This window comes from Gossypium raimondii, chromosome 9 (assembly GCF_025698545.1).
Source record: "Gossypium raimondii isolate GPD5lz chromosome 9, ASM2569854v1, whole genome shotgun sequence".
NCBI classification, from domain to species: domain Eukaryota; kingdom Viridiplantae; phylum Streptophyta; class Magnoliopsida; order Malvales; family Malvaceae; genus Gossypium; species Gossypium raimondii.
In genome coordinates, this window is record NC_068573.1 from 15,115,954 (window position 1) to 15,135,105 (window position 19,152).

Genomic DNA, 19,152 nt, shown 5'->3' on the forward strand with positions numbered 1-19,152 from the left:
TCATGTCCCATTTCAGCTTACCTCACATGCATACCGATAGAAAAACGCACCCACCAATTTGTTATGCTGATGCTTGATGCTTGATGCTTGATGCTTGATACCTTAGCTAACAGTTCGTATAACGTTTTCTATTGTATTTATAATTATTTTAAAGTTGTCCAAGATATTCCCGAGAAAGTTCATATAAAGCATCCATTTTTCGTTAGTGGGTGGGTCTCTCGTTTATAAGTTGGAGAGTGAGTTAATCTATTATAAAAGTGAACAATTTAATCCAAATAAACTTTACTTGAGTATAACCTTGAACTTTAGAAAATTTTGTTTATTGTGCTTAAACATGACATGAAAAAAAAAACAGAAAATTAAATTCAACATTATTCAAAACACGATAGTGCTTAAATTGTTCAAATTTTTTATATTGATTTAAAACTTTAATTGAGAAGTTAATTTTTTAATATTTAACTTTACTCCCGTTTAAAAGTTTAAATATATAGCAATTATTTCATCATATTTATATATACTAGAACTAAATTACTTGCTTTTATAGTTAAATTGCCGAATAATTTAACCTCTATTATTATTTTTTTGGTCTGGACTCTTATCTAGCAACTCAATTTGAAGACAAGAGAGTACTGATAGATTGAAAAATTGTAAGGAGTTTTCATGTCAATGAGTTATAGAAAGTGTTTAAAATGAACCAAACGGGGAGTGAGTTTGAACTTTAAAATGAATTCTTACTTTGCAGCAATGGAAGAGCTACCTTGCACTCTAAGGACTGATTATTGTCCTCTCATGAGTCAGAACAAAAGAAAGCCTTAAAATATAATCGAGCAATTGGAATTTCTGGTGACATATATGGGAAAATTAAGATTATATGCCGATTTCAAGAAAAACAAGGAAACATAGGCTGAAATTTTGATTATTTAGTGAAATAGGTTACTTTTTCGTAGATGTGAAAAATGTGTCATGAGAACAGCGTTTTACAAAAAAATGCTTTCTACAAAAGCGCTTTCTTTTGACATGTAATCTTTTTTTTGAACAATTTCATTATATGTTCTAATCATATCTATTTTTTTTATACAAGAAAATGCCTAGAATTACCCATAATCGCTCATCAACCCATAAATAGGAGGATCATGCGCTTTAACGCACCAACATCCTCCTGTATTGGCAAGGATGCACATGCCAATCGAACTAAGATTCAATCAGCTTTCACATGTCAACTTTAGATGGTCAAATATTGCTAAAAAGAAGAATTATGAAAATAATGTTTAAAAATGTTTATTACGCAAAACGCAAAAAAAAATAAAAAATAAAAAGAGAGGGGTGCAACACAAGGACTTCCCAAAAGGTCACCCAACCTAGTACTACTTTCACTCAAGCACGCTTAACTGCATATTTCTAATGGAATCCAGTGTATTAGTGTTGGTATGATCACACCCATCAATTTTTACGCAATCTATATACATAAAGGTTACACCTTATCGCACTTGCGCCTCGAATTTGAATAAAATATAATCAAATAATGTTTAAAAAGATTTCTTTCACAAAACACAAATAAAAACAAAAAAAATTATGCAAATAATGTTTAAAAAGGTTTATTTCGCAAAATGCAAATAAAAAGATTTAAATAATGTTGACTTCTCAGGAAGGAGGTCACCCATCCTAGTACTACACTCACCCAAGCACACTTAACTACAGAATATTAATGGAATTCAATGCATTAGTGCTAGTATGATCGCACCCATCAATTATTGTACAATCTATTTACTTAAAGACTACCCCCTATCGCACCTGCGCCTCGAATTTGAAAGCAATTACAACCAAATAATGTTAAAAAAAATCATTTCGCAAAACGTAAATAAAAAAAAGAATTACGCAAATAATGTTTATACGAACTCGTATTCGTTGTCAAAATCGAGTCGTGTGTTGCCCGATCATAAAATTAAGTAACGAAGTTTTGGTTAAACAAAAGGGCTATTTTTAAAAGGTTGATAGTTTAAACAAAGTTAACAAACAAATGATAAGTCAATAGAATGGTGGAATGTGATCTTAACAGCAGAAGAAAGAACCTCTATTAAAGAATAGAGACCCAAATCTTATATGCTATCAAGGTGATAGATGAATGGATGTTTAAAAACTGTGACCCTCTATCTAGGAAGATAGGAACCAATAGCTATCAATGGGGTTGAACGCCACACTTAAAAAGTGATAAGTTCAAGAAGGAAACAAATTGACACCACTAGCAAGCTAGATAAGTCAATTTGAATCACTAAGAACAACAAGAGTTTGAACAACTCACAAAGTTGCAATAACTCATTCAAGATGCAAAAGTTTAGTTTTTTTCCAAATGTTTTCAAAACAACTATTTATAGGAAAAATATAAAAGAAAATGAATGGCCAACAGTCAGCCATTAATGTAGTTCATGTACACAAACCATACAATGAACCGAATGATTCATGAACTCCCTTAAATGCATATAAATGGCTGTTCACTCCCCTTTGTTGGTTCATGGACGCTCATCCCTTGTATTGACATGTATTTGGACGTTCATGCACCTCATTGAATGATATTCATGCATGCACTTTAACTTGAAGAGTCACATTCTTCCTCCCTTTGTTTTGCATGAATTCTTAGCATAGAAGAAACTTCAAGTGCCTTGTATGATCACCAAAAGTCTCATTCATCTCCTTGGGCCGTTCATGCACTTGTATGGAACATGCATTCTCATAAATAGGCACTTTAATGGCATGTAGGTTTATGAACTAGTTACATGCATCTTGCAGATTCATCCTCCATGATGTTCATGCATGTTACCATTCATTGTGCCACATTAATTGCTAAATTCTTTCCCCTTGGACGTGCATGCATGCTTAGCCATGAAGAAACTCCTGTTCCATGAATTGGCCACCTTTAATTCCTCTCTATCCCCTTTGACCGAATGTATAATGCATGGGACATGCATTTCCATTAATGATGCCATAATGAGAATGTTGGTTCATGAATTTGATGCATGGATCTTTGAAGTTCATTCCCCACTTTGGTGCATGTATATTCTCATTCAATGTGCTGAATTTATGAGGCTCAATTCCCTTGATTTGTTCATGAATTCTCCTTCATTAAGAAATGCATGAATTTGTTGGTTCCATGAATGTTCCTTCTTAATGAGTCCAATGAATCTAGAAAAGTGCATGAATGTCCAGCCGCCTATTTAATAACCTGCAAGACAAATTTAAACTCGGTTAAAAGCATCAATAAGACAAACTAAAACACAACTTAAATGTGTAATAAGCTAAGACACAATTAAGGAGTCTGAATTATTAACATGCATTAAGGTTGTCCGGAATAAGGCATAGTTAATAGGTCTGACTTAAAAAATGCATTGATTCTATCTGAATTATAACATACTTAATGGACATAAACCAAACTAAGACAAATATAAATGCTGAACAAATAATGACACAATTAATAGACTTAAACAAAAACAATCAGACATGTAATAATGTTGTAGGAAATTAAAACATAGTTAATATAATTGAAATGACTAGAAATGTTTAAGTCTTATTCAACAACTAATTAGTTAGCTAGGCTGAATTCGACTTGAATTAAATTGCATGGAGCACTTGTTGAACCATCCCAAGCTTGATTGACGAGTCCAATTGAAGTTTCCTCCCAAACTCGTGCAACTAAGGCCAAAATTGCTTCTTGGAATTGCTTGGCTCGAGCTCGAGTAATTGGACCAACTGGTAGCTCGATTGGATCATGAACGGATTCAGTTGAGCCCTTGGGCGAGTTCGTATCATCCCCCCTCTTCAAGGCGATTTGTCCTCAAATCGTTCCCAACATGAAATGGAGACAAGTCAGACATGTTGAAACTCGCACTAACATGATACTTACCTGGTAGGTCTATCTTATATCTTTCTTGAATCATATCCTCTAATCAGACCATTTGCTTGAAATTAGGCCATTTGCTTGAAAAAATCTTTGTTGATCACAACTCCTAGAATTATATCTTCCTTCTATCGGGTTGAACATAAATCTTTCTGGAACCTAAAAGTTAAGAACATTTTCAGTAACAAAATTAAAATGGAGGATTTCTTTCAATGCATTGCTTACACGATCTTGGAACAATTCAAAGATGTTGCAGTTCGTATAAGCATAATGAATATCAAGCGTTCCTTCCAAAAGATGTAAACTCAAGTTAACTCTGGGATCAAAAACAAGATTTTGTCTTACCATTTCAATCTGACTCTAGAGTTTCATAGCTGGCAACATAGAAGAAACATGGAGTAATTGAAAGTTATAATCATGCAAGACATTCTTAAATCCTTTCAACCAAAATAGAGAACAAAAATCTCTGAAATCAAAGAGTTGATTTTGACTTTGTACATCATTAGAATTCACATACATTGTTTTCGAAAATAATGATAAATCATGCAGCAAATGAAAGTGTCCAATGTAGTTAAACAAAGTAAAATCATGATGATCACCTTCTCTCAACAATAACTTAGGAAAACATGCTCCGGGTTTAAACACATGATTTTGATCGTTTATTTTTTAATACAACGAAAACTTTTCATTCAACAACAATTCACACATGTTTAACAAATATGATTTTGGCTTGGATATGTTCAAACAATCAAAGATTTCAAAATTCCTTCGAACAGGCAGAGATATCCATGAAGTTTTCTCACATTGATTTAAAGAATTCACATAGCATTCTAAATCAAACAGATTAAGCTTATCTCGTGGCAATTCTTTATCACTTACAACAATCAAGTGTTGTTGGCTTATGTTTGAAATAATAACAAAAATGTCCAAATCAACTTGCAATTTGATGTTATTCGAATAAACACAACAAATAATTAGACAAACACCTTAAGAAACTATTTGGGACAAAATCAGCAACTTGATTCAACAAACAAAACAGGTTGTCGTGAAGAATTTTTTTGAGATTAAAGACATTGGTACATTTGTCAACGAAATTCAAAGAATACCAACTTGATTGAATCTCGAGAGATTCCTTACCTTTCTTCCCTTCGGAGACTTGAAGAATATGTTTACTCCCCAACATACCTTTTTTGATTAATTAGAATCCTCTCTCGTCGGTAAGGTAATGAAGTTGGAACTCATTTTTGGGTGGAATTTTATAAACCTGAAATGAAGAGAAATCAAAAGGTAGACTTGAATGTGGGTTAGCAAAAATAGTCCTCCCCTTTGTTTGACTACTCTCTTCACTCGTTTCTTTTTCAAGCTCTCTTTCTTTTTCCACACTTTCTTTTATTTCTTCAATCTCATTTCCTCTTTTTCTCTTGCATAAAAATTCTATTTTTCAGACTCACTATCTCTTTTTCTTTCTTTTTCTTCTCGTTTTTGTACTTCACTTTCTTTTACCTCACTCACTTCCAACTCTTTTTTTCCTCTTTTTCTCTGACTTCTTTTCTTTTTCTTTTTCATTTCTTTTTCTCTTGCACATTTCTCTCGATTTTTCAACAGACTCTTTCAATCTAAGTTAGTCATCATAGACTTCTTCGGTGTAAGAGGAGCTAAGGTATGCCTATTGGCATAACCATCATGGATAACCCTTCGGTCTGGGTACCTCATCGCATGCAATCTCGTTTGGGTATTTACCAATGGAAAAGGAAACGATCACTTGTTTGGTAACCTTGAGTTCGCCTCCGTCGTTAAGCCATTGCCGCTTATAGGGGTGCTGATGCTTGGTAGTGGTAAAACCCAGCTTTCCCACCATCATAGTGCTGGCCACATTTGTGCAACTCCCACCGTTAATGATTACAATACAGACTTTACCTTGCACACCACAAACTTTACGTTTGTGCGATCATACAAGCACTAATGCATCAGATCCCATAAGAACTCCGCAGTTAAGTGCCTTTGGGCGAGAGTAGTACTAGAACGGGTGATCCCCTAAGAAGTACTGGTGTTGTACCCCTCTCATTTTATTTTATATAATTTTTTAGTTGCATTTTCTAAACATCATTTATCTTGCTCAATCTATTTAGATAAAGGCTACCCCGTATCACACTTACGCCTCGAATTTGAATGAAAATTCATCCAAATAACGTTTCAAATGACTTATTTCGCAAAATGCAAATAACTAATTAAATAAATGATGTTTAGAAAATGAATCTAAAAAAAATATATAAAATAAAATGGGAGGGGTGCAACACGAGGACTTCCCAAGAGGTCACCCATCCTAGTACTACTCTCGCCCAAGCACACTCGACTGCGGAGTTCTTATGGGATCCGATGCATTAGTGCTAGTATGATCGCACCCGTGAACTCTTGCGCAATCTATTTATATGAAGGATGCACCTTATCGCACTTGCACCTCGAATTAGTTACATGATGTTTAGAAAATGCAACTAAAAAAAATTATATGATAATGGGAGGGGTGCAGCACTAGGACTTCCCAAGGAGGTCACCCATCCTAGTACTACTCTCGCTCAAGCATGCTTAGCTGCGAAGTTCTGATGGGATCCGATGCATTAGTGCTAGTAAGATCGCAACTATCAACTCTTGCGCAATCTATTTATGTAAAGGCTGCCCCTTATCGTACTTGCGCCTCGAATTTGAATAGAAATTTGACCAAATAACGTTTCAAAAGATTTACCTCGCAGAACAAAATAACTAATTAGTTACACGATGTTTAGAAAATGCAACAAAAAATTTTTTTTTGTTCTGAAATAAAATGGGAGGGGTGCAACACGAGGACTTCCCAAGAGGTCACCCATCCTAGTACTACTCTCGCCCAAGCACGCTTAACTGTAGAGTTCCAACGGGATCTGGTGCATTAGTGCTAATATGATCACACCCGTCAACTCTTGCGCAATCTATTTATATAAAGGCTACCCCTTATCGAATTTGCGCCTCGAATTTGAATGAAAATTCGACCAAATAACCTTTCGAATGATTTATTTCGCCAAATGCAAATAAGTAATTAGTTACACGAAGTTTAGAAAATGCAACTAAAAAAATTGTATCAAATAAATCGGGAGGGGTGCAACACGAGGAGTTTCCAGGAGGTCACCCATCCTAGTAGTACTCTCGCCCAAGCAATCTTAACTGCGGAGTTCTGATAGGGTCCGGTGAATTAGTCCTCGTTTGATCACACCTGTAAACTCAGGCGCAATCTATTTATATAAAGGCTGCCCCTTATCGCACTTGCGCCTCAAATTTAATTGCGAATTCGACCAAATAACGTTTCAAATGATTTCCTTCGCAAAACACAAATAAGTAATTATATACACGGTGTTTAGAAAATGCAACTAAAAAAAATTTATATGAAATAAAATGGGAGGATGCAACACGAGGACTTCCCGGGAGGTCACACATCCTTGTACTACCCTCACCCAAGCTTGCTTAACTGTAGAGTTCTAATGGGATCCGGTGCATTAGTGCCAGTATGATCGCATCCGTCAACTCTTGCGCAATCTATTTACATAAAGGTTGCCCCTTATCGCACTTGCGCCTCAAAATTGATTGCAAATTTGATCAAATAACGTTTCAAATGATTTGTTTCGCAAAAGGCAAATAGCTAATTATTTACATGATGTTTAGAAAATGCAACTAAAAAAATTTATATGAAATAAAATGGGAGAGGTGCAACACATGGACATCCCAGGAGGTCACCCATTCTAGTACAACTCTCGCCCAGGCACGCTTTATAGCGGAGTTCTGATGGGATCCAGTGCATTAGTGCTTGTATGATCGCACCCGTCAACTTTTGCGCAATCAATTTATATAAAAGCTGCCCCATATTGTACTTGACCTCGAATTTGAATGCAAGTTCGACCAAATAACGTTTCAAATGATTTATTTCGCAAAACGTAAATAGCTAATTACTTATACGATGTTTAGAAAATGCAACTAAAAAAAATTTATATGAAATAAAATGGGAGGGGTGCAACACGAGGACTTCCCAAGCGGTCACCCATCCTAGTACAGCTCTTATCCAAGCACGCTTACCTGAGGAGTTCTGATGGGATCCGATGCATTAGTGCTGGTATGACCGCACTTGTCAACTATTGCACATGTGCCTCAAATTTGCACATGTGCCTCGAATTTGATTGCAAATTTGACCAAATAACGTTTCAAATGATTTGTTTCGCCAAAAGAAAATAACTAATTAGTTACACGATGTTTAGAAAATACAACTAAAAAAATGTATATGAAATAAAATAGGAGGGGTGCAACAAGAGGACGTCACAGGAGGTCACCCATCCTAGTAGTACTCTCCCCCAAGCACTCTTAACTGCGGAGTTCTGATGGGGTCCAGTGAATTAGTGATGGTATGATCGCACCTATAAACTCGTGCGCAATCTATTTATATAAAGGCTACCCTTTATCGCACTTGCGCCTCGAATTTGATTGCAAATTCAACCAAATAACGTTTCAAATGATTTCCTTTGTAAAACGCAAATAAGTAATTATATACACGGTGTTTAGAAAATGCAACTAAAAAAATTTATATGAAATAAAATGGGAGGATACAGCACGAGGACTTCCTAGGAGGTCACCCATCCTAATACTACCCTCACTCAAGCTCGCTTAATTGTAGAGTGTTAATGGGATCCGCTGCATTAGTGCTAGTATGATCGCATCCGTCAGCTCTGGCACAACTATTTATATAAAGGCTGCCTCTTATCACACTTGCACCTCGAATTTGAATGCAAATTCGACCAAATAACGTTTCAAATGATTTGTTTAACAAAAAGCAAATTATTAATCAGTTGCACGTTGTTTAGAAAATACAACTAAAAAAATTTATATGAAATAAAATGGGAGGGGTGCAACACGAGGACATCCCAGGAGGTCAACCATCCTAGTACTACTTTCGCCCAAGCATGCTTTACAGCAGAGTTCTGATGGGACCCAGTGCATTAGTGCTGGTATGATCACACCCGTAAACTTTTCCGCAATCAATTTATATAGAAGCTACCCCATATCGTACTTGCGCCTCGAATTTGAATGCAAATTCGACCAAATAAGTTTAAAATGATTTATTTCACAAAATGAAAATACCTAATTATTTACACGATGTTTAGAAAAGGCAACTAAATTTTTTTTATATGAAATAAAATGGGAGGGGTGCAACATGAAGACTTCCTAGGAGGTCACCCATCCTACTACTACTCTCACCCAAGCACGCTTACCGAAGGAGTTTTGATGGGATCTAGTGCATTATAGCTGGTATGATCGCACCTGTCAACTTGTGCGCAATCTATTTATATAAAGGCTGCCCTTATCGCACTTGCGCCTCGAATTTGATTACAAATTCGACCAAATAACGTTGCAAGTGATTTGTTTCGCTAAAAGTAAATAACTAATTAGTTACACGATGTTTAGAAAATATAAAAAAAGGTATATGAAATAAAATGTGAGGGGTGCAACATGAGGACATCCCAGGAGGTCATCCATCCTAGTAGTACTCTTGCCCAATCACTCTTAACTGTGGAGTTCTGAGGGGTCCAGTGAATTAGGTTGGTATGATCGCACCTGTAAACTCGAGCGTAATCGATTTAAATAAAGGCTTCCCTTTATCGTACTTGCACCTCAAATTTGATTGTAAATTTGACCAAAAACATTTCAAATGATTTCCTTTGCAAAACACAAATAAGCAATTATATACACGGTATTTAGAAAATGCAACTAAAAAAAATTTATATGAAATAAAATGGGAGGATGTAGCACGAGGACTTCCCAGGAGATCACCCAACCTAGTACTACCTTTACTAAAGCTCGCTTAACTGTAGAGTGCTAATGGGACCCGGTGCTTTAGTGCTAGTATGATCGCATCCGTCAACTCTAGCGCAATCTATTTATATAAATGCTGCCCCTTATTGCACTTGTGCCTCGAATTTGAATGTAAATTCGACCAAATAATGTTTCAAATGATTTGTTTCGCAAAAAGCAAAAAACTAATTAGTTACACGATGTTTAGAAAATACAGCTAAAAAAAATTATATGAAATAAAATGGGAGGAGTGCAACACGAGGATATCCCAGGAGGTCACCCATCCTAGTACAACTCTCGCCCAGGCACACTTTACAGCGGTGTTCTGATGGGATCCAGTGCATTAGTGCTGGTATTATCGCACCCGTAAACTTTTGCACAAACAATTTATATAAAGGCTGCCCCTTATCGTACTTGTGCCTCGAATTTGAATGCAAATTCGACCAAATAATGTTTCAAATGATTTACTTCGCAAAACAAAAATAACTAATTAGTTCCACGATGTTTAGAAAATACAACAAAAAGAATTTTTTTATGAAATAAAATGGGAGGGGTGCAACACGAGGACTTCCCAGGAGGTCACCCATCCTAGTCCTACTTTTACCCAAGCACGCTTAGCTTCAGAGTTCTGACGGGATTCGGTGCATTAGTGCTAGTATGGTCGCACTCGTCAACTCTTCTGTAATCTATATATATAAAGGCTACCCCTTATCGCACTTGCACCTCGAATTTGATTGCAAATTCGACCAAATAACATTTGAAATGATTTCTTTCCAAAAACGCAAATAACTAATTAGTTACACGATGTTTAGAAAATGCAATTAAAAATTGTTTTTTTACAAAATAAAATGGGAGGGGTGCAACACGAGGACTTTCTAACAAGTTGCCCATCCTAGTACGGCTCTCGCCCATAAGCGCTTAACTGCGGAGTTCTGATGGGATCTGGCGCATTAGTGCGGGTACGATCACACCCGTCAACTCTTGCGCAATCTATTTATATAAAGGCTGCTCGTTATCGCACTTGCGCCTCGAATTTGAATGTAAATTCGACCAAATAACGTTTCAAATTCTTTATTTCGAAAAACGCGAATAAGTAATTACTTACACAATGTTTGGAAAATGCAACTAAAAAACAAATTTATATGAAATAAAATGGGAGGGGTGCAACACGTGGACTTCCCAAAGGGTCACCCAACCTAGTACTGCTCTTTCCCAAGCAAGCTTAATTGCGGAGTTTTGATTGGATCTAGTGCTTAAGTGCGGGTATGATCGCACCCATCAACTATTGCGCAATCTATTTATATAAAGGCTGCCCCTTATCGTACTTGCGCCTCAAATTTGACTGGAAATTCGACCAAAGAACGTTTCAAATGATTTCTTTCGCAAAACACAAATAACTAATTAGTTACATGATGTTTAGAAAATGCAACTAAAATTTTTTTCTACGAAATAAAATGGGAGGGGTGCAAGACGAGGACTTCCCAAGAGGTCACCCACCCAAATACTACTCTCTCCAGAGCACGCTTAACTGCAGAGTTCTAATAGGATCCGGTGCATTATTGCTGGTATGATCGCTCTCGTCAACTCTTTCACAATCTATTAATATAAAGGTTGCCCCTTATCGTACATGTGCCTCGAATTTGAATACAAATTCGACCATATAATGTTTCAAATTATTTATTTCGGAAAACACAAATAAGTAATTAGTTACACGATGTTTGGAAAATGCAACTAAAAAAAATTATATGAAATAAAATGAGAGAGGTGCAACATGAGGACTTCCTAAGGGGTCACCCATCTTAGTACTACTCACTCCCAACCACGCTTAACTGCGGTGCTTAAGTGCTGGTATGGTCGCACCCGTCAACTATTGCATAATCTATTTAAATAATGGATGCCCCTTATCGCACTTATGCCTCCACTTTAATTGCAAATTCGACCAAATAATCTTTCAAATGATTTGTTTCGCAGAACGCAAATAACTAATTAGTTACACGATGTTTAGAAAATGCAACTAAAAATTGTTTTTCTACGAAATAAAACGGGAGGGGTGCAACATGAGGACTTCCCAAGAAACCGCCTATCCTAGTACGATTCTCGCCAAGAGCGCTTAACTGCGGAGTTTTGTTGAGATCTGATGCATTAGTGGTGGTATGATCGCACCAGTAAACTCTTGCGCAATATTTTATATAAAGGCTGCCCCTTATTGCACATGCGCCTCGAATTTGAATGCAAATTCGACCAAATAACGTTTCAAATTATTTATTTCGCAAAACAAAAATAAGTAATTACTTACACGGTGTTCAGAAAATGCAACTAAAAAACAAATTTATATGAAATAAAATGGAAGAGGTGCAACACGAGGACTTCCCAAGAGGTTACCCATTCTAGTACTACTCACCCCCAAGCACGCTTAGCTGCAGAGTTCTGATTGGATTTAGTGCTTAAGTGCTGGTACGATCGCACCCATGAACTCTTGCGCAATCTATTTATATAAAGGCTGCCCCTTATCCCACTTGCGCCTCGAATTTGATTGGAAATTCGCCAAAATAACGTTTCAAGTGATTTCTTTCGCAAAACGCAAATAACTAATTAGTTACACGATGCTTAGAAAATGCAACTAAAATTTTTTTTCCACGAAATAAAATGGGGGGTTCAAGACGAGGACTTCAGATAGGTCACCCATCCTAGTACTACTCTCTCCCGAGCATGCTTAACTTCAGAGTTTTGATGGGATCCGGTGCATTAGTGCTGATATCATCGCACCTGTCAAGTGTTGCGCAGTCTCTTTATATAAAGGCTACCCCTTATCGTACTTATGCCTCGAATTTGATTGCAAATTCGACAAAATAACATTTGAAATGATTTCTTTCGCAAAACACAAATAACTAATTAGTTACACGATGTTTAGAAAATGCAACTAAAAATTGTTTTCTACAAAATAAAATGAGAGGGGTGCAACACGAGGACTTTCTAAGAAGTCGCCCATCCTAGTACGACTATCGCCCATGAGCGCTTAACTGCGGAGTTCTGATGGGATCCGGTGCATTAGTGCGGGTATGATCGCACCCGTCAACTCTTGTGCAATCTATTTATATAAAGGCTACCCTTATAGCACTTGCGCCTCGAATTTGAATGCAGATTCGACCAAATAACGTTTCAAATTATTTATTTCGCAAAACGCAAATAAGTAATTACTTACACGATGTTTGGAAAATGCAACTAAAAAACAAATTTTTATGAAATAAAATGGGGGGGTGTAACACGTGGACTTCCCAAAGGGTCACCCATCCTAGTACTGCTCTCTCCCAAGCACACTTAACTGCGAAGTTCTGATTGGATCTAGTGCTTAAGTGTTGGTATGATTGCACCCATCAACTCTTGCGCAATCTATTTATATAAACGCAGCCCCTTATCGCACTTGTGACTCGAATTTGATTATAAACTCGACCAAAGAACGTTTCAAATGATTTCTTTCGCAAAACGTAAATAACTAATTAGTTATACGATGTTTAGAAAATGCAACTAAATTTTTTTTCTACGAAATAAAATGGGAAGGGTGAAAGACGATGACTTCCCAAGAGGTCATCCATCCTAGTACTACTCTTTCTTTAGCGCGCTTAACTGCAGAGTTCTGATGTGATCCGGTGCATTAGTGCTGATATGATTTCACCCGTCAAGTCTTGCGCAATCTCTTTATATAAAGGGTTCCCCTTATCGCACTTGCACCTCGAATTTGAATGCAAATTCGACCAAATAACGTTTCAAATTCATTATTTCGCAAAATGCAAATAAGTAATTAGTTACACGATGTTTTGAAAATACAACTAAAAAACATTTATATGAAATAAAATAGGAGAGGTGCAACACGAGGACTTCCCAAGAGGTCACCCATCGTAGTACTATTCACTCCCAAGCACACTTAATTGTGGAGTTCTGATGGATTCGGTGATTAAGTGCTGGTATGGTCGCTCCCTTCAACTCTTGTGTTATCTATTTTTATAAAGGCTTCCCCTTATCGCACTTGCGCCTCGAATTTGACTTCAAATTCGACCAAAAAACATTTTAAATGATTTATTTCACAAAACGCAGATAACTAATTAGTTACACGATGTTTAGAAAATGCATCTAAAAATTGTTTTTCTATGAAATAAAATGGGAGGAGTGCAACATGAGGACTTCCAAAGAAGTCGCCCATCCTAGTACGACTCTCGTCCATGAGAGCTTAACTGCGGAGTTCTGATGGGATCCGGTGCATTAGTACTGGTATGATCAGACCCGTTAACACTTGCGGAATCTATTTATATAAAGGTTGCCCTTTATCGCGCTTGGACCTCGAATTATATTCCGAATTTGACCCAATAACATTTCAAAAGATTACTTTCGCAAAATGCAAATAACTAATCTGTTACAAGATGTTTAGAAAATGTAACAAAACAAAAGTTTATAAGAAATAAATCGGGAGTGGATGAACACGAGGACTTCCCAGGAGGTCACCCATCCTAGTACTACTCTCGCGCAAGCACTCTTAACAGCAGAGTTCTAATGGAATCCGATGAATTAATGCTAGTTTGATTGCAGTCATCAACTGTTGCGTAATCTATTTATATAAAGGCTGCCCCTTATCGCACTTCCGCCTCGAATTTGAATGCAAATTCGACCAAATAAAGTTTCAAATAATTTATGTTGCAAAACGCAAATAACAAATTAGTTACACCACTTGGAGAATATGAAACTAAAAAAATATTTATATGAAATAAATTTGGTGGGGTTCAACACGAGGACTTCCTAAAAGGTCACTCATCCTAGTACTACTCTCGCCTAAGCACGCTTAACTGCGGAGTTCTGATGGGATTCGATGCATTAATGCTGATATGATCGCACCGGTCAACTCTTGCGCAATATATTTATATAAAGGCTGCCACTTAATGCACTTGCGCCTCGAATCTGAATGCAACTTCGACTAAATAATGTTTCAAATGATTTATTTCGCAGAACGCAAATAACTAATTAGTTACACGATTTTTAGAAAATGCAACTACAAAAATTTATATGAAATAAAATGGGAGGGGTGCAACACGAAGACTTCCCAAGAGGTTACCCATCCTAGTACTACTCTCGCCCAAGCACGCTTTGCTGCGGAGTTCTAATGGGATCCGGTACATTAGTGCTGGTATGATCGCACCCTTAAACTCTTGCGCAATGTATTTACGTAAACGCTGCCCCTCATCGCACTTGCGCCTTGAATTTGAATGCAAATTCAAGCAAATAACGTTTCAAATAATTTAATTCGCAAAACGGAAATAACTAATTAGTTACGCCACGTTGAGAAAATGCAACAAAAAAATAGTTAAATGAAATAAATTGGGAGGGGTGCAACACGAGAACTTCCCATAAGATCCCCCATCCTAGTACTACTCTCGCCCCAGCACGTTTAACTACAGAGTTCTGATGGGCTCCGGTGCATTAGTGCCAGTATGATAGCACGAGTCAATACTTGCACAATCTATTTATATAAAGGCTGCCCCTAATCGCACTTGCGCATCGAATTTGAATACAAATTCGGCCAAATAACGTTTCAAATGATTTATTTCGAAGAACGCCAATAACTAATTAGTTAAATGATATTTAGAAAATCCAACTAAAAAAAATTATGAAATAAAATGGAAGGGGTGCAACATGATGACTTCCCAAGAGGTCACCCATCCTAGTACTATTCTCGCCCAAGCAAGCTTAACTGCAGAGTTCTGATGGGATACGGTGCATTAGTGCTGGTATGATTGCACACGTCAACTCTTGCGCCTCGAATTTGAATACAAATTCGACCAAATAACGTTTCAAATGATTTATTTCGCAAAACGGAAATAACTAATTAGTTAAAAAATGTTTAGAAAATGCAACTAAAAAAATTATATTAAATAAAATATAAGAGGGGTGCAACACGAGGACGTCACTGGAGTACGACTCTCATACAAACACGCATAACTGCGGAGTTCAGATGGGATTCGGTGTATTAGTACTGGTATGATCGCACCCATTAATTCTTTCGCAATCTATTTATATAAAGGCTGTCGCTTATCGCACTTGCGCCATGAATTTGAATGCAAATTCGACCAAATAACGTTTCAAATAATTTATTTCGCAAAACGCCAAAAACAAATTAGTTACACGATATTTAAAAAATGCAACACGAGGGTGCAACACGAGGATTTCCCAGGAGGTGACCTATCCTAGTACTACTCTCACCCAATCACGCTTAGCTGCGGAGTTCTAATGGGATACGGTGCACTAGTGCTGGTATGATTGCACGCGTCAACTCTTGCGCAATCTATTAACATAAAGATCGCCCCTTATCGCACTTGTGCCTCAAATTTGAATGCAAATTCGACCAAATAACGTTTTAAATTATTTATTTTGAAAATCACAAATAACTAATTAATTACACCACGTTTAGAAAATGCAACTAAAAAAACTTTATCTGAAATAAAATGAGAGGGAAGCAACACGAACACTGCCCAGGAGGTCACCCATTGTAGACTACTCTCGCCCAAGCACGCTAGACAGTAGAGTTCTGATGGGAACCGGCACTCTAGTGCTGGTATGATCGCCCCCGTAAACTCTTGCGCAATCTATTTATATAAAGCCTGCCCCTTATCGCACTTGCGCTTCCAATTTGAATGCAAATTCGACCAAATAATGTTTCAAATAATTTATTTTGCAAAACCCAAAATAACTAATTAGTTACACCACGTGTAGAAAATACAACTAAAAAAACTTTTTACATGAAATAAAATGGGAGGGGTGAAACACGAAGACTTCCCAGAAGGTCACCCATCCAAGTACTACTTTCGCCTAAGCATGCTTAACTGCACGTTTCTGATGGGATCCGGTGCATTAGTGCTGGTATGATCTCACCCGTCAACTCTTGCGCAATCTATTTATATAAAGGCTGCCCCTTATCGCACTTACACCTCGAATTTGAATGCAAATTCGACCATATAACGTTTTAAATTATTTATTTCGCAGAACGCAAATAACATATTAGTTACACCACGTGTAGAAAATGCAACTAAAAAAACTTTATATGAAATAAATTGAGAGGGGTGCGACACGAGGATATCCCAGGAGGTCACCCATCCTAGTACTACTGTCGCACAAGAACGCTTAACTGCAGAGTTCTGATGGGATACGGTGCATTAGTGCTGGTATGATTGCACACGTCAACTCTTGCCCCTCGAATTTGAATGCAAATTCGACCAAATAACGTTTCAAATGATTAATTTCGCAAAACGGAAATAACTAAATAGTTAAAAGATGTTTAGAAAATGCAACTAAAAAAATTATATTAAATAAAATATAAGAGGGGTGCAACACGAGGGCTTCACTGGAGTACGACACTCATACAAACACGCATAACTGCAGAGTTCAGATGGGATCCGGTGTATTAGTGCTGGTATGATCGTACCCATCAATTCTTTCGCAATCTATTTATATAAAGGCTGTCGCTTATCACACTTGCGCCATGAATTTGAATGTAAATTCGACCAAATATCGTTTCAAATTATTTATTTCGCAAAACACCAAAAACAAATTAGTTACACGATATTTAAAAAATGCAACTAAAATTTTTTTATGAAATAATATGTAGGAGGGGTGCAACACGAGGGCTTCCCTAAAGGTCACCCATCCTAGTACTACTCTCGTCCAAGCACGCTTAACTGCAGAGTTTTGATGGGATCAGGTGCATTAGTGCTAGTATGATCGCACCCATCAACTCTTGCGCAATCTAATTTCATAAAGGCTACCTTTTATCGCCCTTGCGCCTCAAATTTGAATGCAAATTCGACCAAACCATCCTAGTACAACTCTCGCCTAAGCACGCTTAGCTGCGGAGTTTTGATGGGATCCGTGGCATTAGAGCTGGTATGATCGCCCGCGTCAACTCTTGCGTAATCTATTTATATAAAGGCTACCCCTTATAGCACTTGCGCTTTGAGTTTGAATGCAAATAACTAATTAGTTACACCACGTTGAGAAAATGCAACTCAACAAAATTATATGAAATAAAATGGGAGGGCTGCAACACGAGGACTTCCCAGGAGTTCACCCAACCTAGTACTACTCTCACCCAAGCAAGCATAACTACGGAGTTCAGATGGGATACGGTGTATTAGTGCTGGTATGATTGCACCCGTCAACTCTTTCGCAACCTAATTATATAAAGGTTGCCCCTTATCGCACTTGCGCCTCAGATTTGAATGCAAATTCGATCAAATAACATTTCGAATGATTTATTTCGCAAAACGCCAATAACTAATTAGTTACACGATGTTTAGACAATGCGACTAAAAAAATTATATAAAATAAAATGGGAGGGGTGCAACATGAGGATTTCCCAGGAGGTGACCTATCCTAGTACTACTCTCAGCCAAGCACGCTTAGCTGCGGAGTTCTAATGGGATACGGTGCACTAGTGCTGGTATGATTGCACGCGTCAACTCTTGGGCAATCTATTTACATAAAGATCGCCCCTTATCGCACTTGTGCCTCAAATTTGAATGCAAATTCGACCAAATAACGTTTTAAATTATTTATTTCGAAAAACACAAATAACTAATTAGTTACACCACGTTTAGAAAATACAACTAAAAAAAACTTTATCTAAAATAAAATGAGAGGGAAGCAACACGAACACTTCCCAGGAGGCCATCCATCCTAGACTACTCTCGCCCAAGCACGCTTGACAGTAGAGTTCTGATGGGATACGACACTCTAGTGCTGGTATGATTGCACCCGTAAACTCTTGCGCAATCTATTTATATAAAGCCTGCCCCTTATCGCACTTGCGCTTCCAATTTGAATGCAAATTCGACCAAATAATGTTTCAAATAATTTATTTTGCAAAACCCAAATAACTAATTAGTTACACCACGTGTAGAAAATACAACTAAAAAAACTTTTTACATGAAATAAAATGGGAGGGGTGAAACACGAAGACTTCCCAGAAGGTCACCCATCCAAGTACTACTTTCGCCTAAGCATGCTTAACTGCACGTTTCTGATGGGATCCGGTGCATTAGTGCTGGTATGATCGCACCCGTCAACTCTTGCGCAATCTATTTATATAAATGCTGCCCTTATCGCACTTACGCCTTGAATTTCAATGAATATTATACCAAATAACATTTCAAATTATTTATTTCACAAAACACAAATAACTAATTAGTTACACCACGTGTTGAAAATGCAACTAAAAAAAACTTTATATGAAATAAAATGGGGGTGCAACACAAGCACCGGTCAACTCTTGCGCAATCTGTTTATATAAAGCTTGCCCAAGCACGGTTAATTACGAAGTTCTGATGAGATCCGGTGCATTAGTGCTGGTCTAATCGCACCCG

General features: G+C 37.2%; 6 non-coding genes and 34 pseudogenes across 6 annotated transcripts; all 40 read right to left on the minus strand.

The window, feature by feature from the left end:
• Nucleotides 1-1,320: 1,320 nt before the first annotated feature.
• LOC128033402 (5S ribosomal RNA) lies at nt 1,321-1,439 on the minus strand (annotated as a pseudogene).
• Nucleotides 1,440-6,174: 4,735 nt separating this feature from the next.
• LOC128033036 (5S ribosomal RNA) lies at nt 6,175-6,293 on the minus strand. The gene has a single exon (XR_008189372.1). It is a non-coding gene; the product is annotated as a 5S ribosomal RNA (ribosomal RNA).
• Nucleotides 6,294-6,407: 114 nt separating this feature from the next.
• On the minus strand, nt 6,408-6,527 carry LOC128033362 (5S ribosomal RNA; annotated as a pseudogene).
• A 186-nt stretch (nt 6,528-6,713) lies between these two features.
• On the minus strand, nt 6,714-6,832 carry LOC128032961 (5S ribosomal RNA). The gene has a single exon (XR_008189300.1). It is a non-coding gene; the product is annotated as a 5S ribosomal RNA (ribosomal RNA).
• Nucleotides 6,833-7,013: 181 nt separating this feature from the next.
• LOC128033328 (5S ribosomal RNA) lies at nt 7,014-7,132 on the minus strand (annotated as a pseudogene).
• Nucleotides 7,133-7,314: 182 nt separating this feature from the next.
• LOC128033190 (5S ribosomal RNA) lies at nt 7,315-7,433 on the minus strand (annotated as a pseudogene).
• Nucleotides 7,434-7,615: 182 nt separating this feature from the next.
• Nucleotides 7,616-7,734, minus strand: LOC128033212 (5S ribosomal RNA; annotated as a pseudogene).
• A 182-nt stretch (nt 7,735-7,916) lies between these two features.
• LOC128033238 (5S ribosomal RNA) lies at nt 7,917-8,035 on the minus strand (annotated as a pseudogene).
• Nucleotides 8,036-8,202: 167 nt separating this feature from the next.
• LOC128033211 (5S ribosomal RNA) lies at nt 8,203-8,321 on the minus strand (annotated as a pseudogene).
• A 181-nt stretch (nt 8,322-8,502) lies between these two features.
• On the minus strand, nt 8,503-8,621 carry LOC128033489 (5S ribosomal RNA; annotated as a pseudogene).
• Nucleotides 8,622-8,802: 181 nt separating this feature from the next.
• LOC128033194 (5S ribosomal RNA) lies at nt 8,803-8,921 on the minus strand (annotated as a pseudogene).
• A 182-nt stretch (nt 8,922-9,103) lies between these two features.
• On the minus strand, nt 9,104-9,222 carry LOC128033324 (5S ribosomal RNA; annotated as a pseudogene).
• A 475-nt stretch (nt 9,223-9,697) lies between these two features.
• On the minus strand, nt 9,698-9,816 carry LOC128033458 (5S ribosomal RNA; annotated as a pseudogene).
• A 182-nt stretch (nt 9,817-9,998) lies between these two features.
• Nucleotides 9,999-10,117, minus strand: LOC128033152 (5S ribosomal RNA). The gene has a single exon (XR_008189486.1). It is a non-coding gene; the product is annotated as a 5S ribosomal RNA (ribosomal RNA).
• A 184-nt stretch (nt 10,118-10,301) lies between these two features.
• Nucleotides 10,302-10,420, minus strand: LOC128033183 (5S ribosomal RNA; annotated as a pseudogene).
• Nucleotides 10,421-10,605: 185 nt separating this feature from the next.
• Nucleotides 10,606-10,724, minus strand: LOC128033426 (5S ribosomal RNA; annotated as a pseudogene).
• A 185-nt stretch (nt 10,725-10,909) lies between these two features.
• Nucleotides 10,910-11,028, minus strand: LOC128033376 (5S ribosomal RNA; annotated as a pseudogene).
• Nucleotides 11,029-11,211: 183 nt separating this feature from the next.
• Nucleotides 11,212-11,330, minus strand: LOC128033323 (5S ribosomal RNA; annotated as a pseudogene).
• Nucleotides 11,331-11,512: 182 nt separating this feature from the next.
• LOC128033494 (5S ribosomal RNA) lies at nt 11,513-11,613 on the minus strand (annotated as a pseudogene).
• Nucleotides 11,614-12,100: 487 nt separating this feature from the next.
• On the minus strand, nt 12,101-12,219 carry LOC128033191 (5S ribosomal RNA; annotated as a pseudogene).
• A 182-nt stretch (nt 12,220-12,401) lies between these two features.
• Nucleotides 12,402-12,519, minus strand: LOC128033456 (5S ribosomal RNA; annotated as a pseudogene).
• Nucleotides 12,520-12,703: 184 nt separating this feature from the next.
• On the minus strand, nt 12,704-12,822 carry LOC128033201 (5S ribosomal RNA; annotated as a pseudogene).
• Nucleotides 12,823-13,005: 183 nt separating this feature from the next.
• On the minus strand, nt 13,006-13,124 carry LOC128033259 (5S ribosomal RNA; annotated as a pseudogene).
• Nucleotides 13,125-13,307: 183 nt separating this feature from the next.
• On the minus strand, nt 13,308-13,426 carry LOC128033322 (5S ribosomal RNA; annotated as a pseudogene).
• Nucleotides 13,427-13,609: 183 nt separating this feature from the next.
• On the minus strand, nt 13,610-13,727 carry LOC128033321 (5S ribosomal RNA; annotated as a pseudogene).
• A 185-nt stretch (nt 13,728-13,912) lies between these two features.
• Nucleotides 13,913-14,031, minus strand: LOC128033329 (5S ribosomal RNA; annotated as a pseudogene).
• A 185-nt stretch (nt 14,032-14,216) lies between these two features.
• Nucleotides 14,217-14,334, minus strand: LOC128033431 (5S ribosomal RNA; annotated as a pseudogene).
• A 184-nt stretch (nt 14,335-14,518) lies between these two features.
• Nucleotides 14,519-14,637, minus strand: LOC128033308 (5S ribosomal RNA; annotated as a pseudogene).
• Nucleotides 14,638-14,819: 182 nt separating this feature from the next.
• On the minus strand, nt 14,820-14,938 carry LOC128033499 (5S ribosomal RNA). Its single transcript, XR_008189557.1, has one exon. It is a non-coding gene; the product is annotated as a 5S ribosomal RNA (ribosomal RNA).
• A 183-nt stretch (nt 14,939-15,121) lies between these two features.
• LOC128033166 (5S ribosomal RNA) lies at nt 15,122-15,240 on the minus strand (annotated as a pseudogene).
• A 180-nt stretch (nt 15,241-15,420) lies between these two features.
• Nucleotides 15,421-15,539, minus strand: LOC128033169 (5S ribosomal RNA; annotated as a pseudogene).
• A 404-nt stretch (nt 15,540-15,943) lies between these two features.
• On the minus strand, nt 15,944-16,062 carry LOC128033198 (5S ribosomal RNA; annotated as a pseudogene).
• A 183-nt stretch (nt 16,063-16,245) lies between these two features.
• On the minus strand, nt 16,246-16,363 carry LOC128033497 (5S ribosomal RNA; annotated as a pseudogene).
• A 186-nt stretch (nt 16,364-16,549) lies between these two features.
• Nucleotides 16,550-16,668, minus strand: LOC128033219 (5S ribosomal RNA; annotated as a pseudogene).
• A 183-nt stretch (nt 16,669-16,851) lies between these two features.
• Nucleotides 16,852-16,970, minus strand: LOC128033311 (5S ribosomal RNA; annotated as a pseudogene).
• A 431-nt stretch (nt 16,971-17,401) lies between these two features.
• LOC128033045 (5S ribosomal RNA) lies at nt 17,402-17,520 on the minus strand. Its single transcript, XR_008189380.1, has one exon. It is a non-coding gene; the product is annotated as a 5S ribosomal RNA (ribosomal RNA).
• Nucleotides 17,521-17,825: 305 nt separating this feature from the next.
• On the minus strand, nt 17,826-17,944 carry LOC128033197 (5S ribosomal RNA; annotated as a pseudogene).
• Nucleotides 17,945-18,125: 181 nt separating this feature from the next.
• Nucleotides 18,126-18,244, minus strand: LOC128033158 (5S ribosomal RNA). Its single transcript, XR_008189493.1, has one exon. It is a non-coding gene; the product is annotated as a 5S ribosomal RNA (ribosomal RNA).
• A 184-nt stretch (nt 18,245-18,428) lies between these two features.
• Nucleotides 18,429-18,546, minus strand: LOC128033495 (5S ribosomal RNA; annotated as a pseudogene).
• Nucleotides 18,547-18,731: 185 nt separating this feature from the next.
• On the minus strand, nt 18,732-18,850 carry LOC128033277 (5S ribosomal RNA; annotated as a pseudogene).
• Nucleotides 18,851-19,152: the final 302 nt, after the last annotated feature.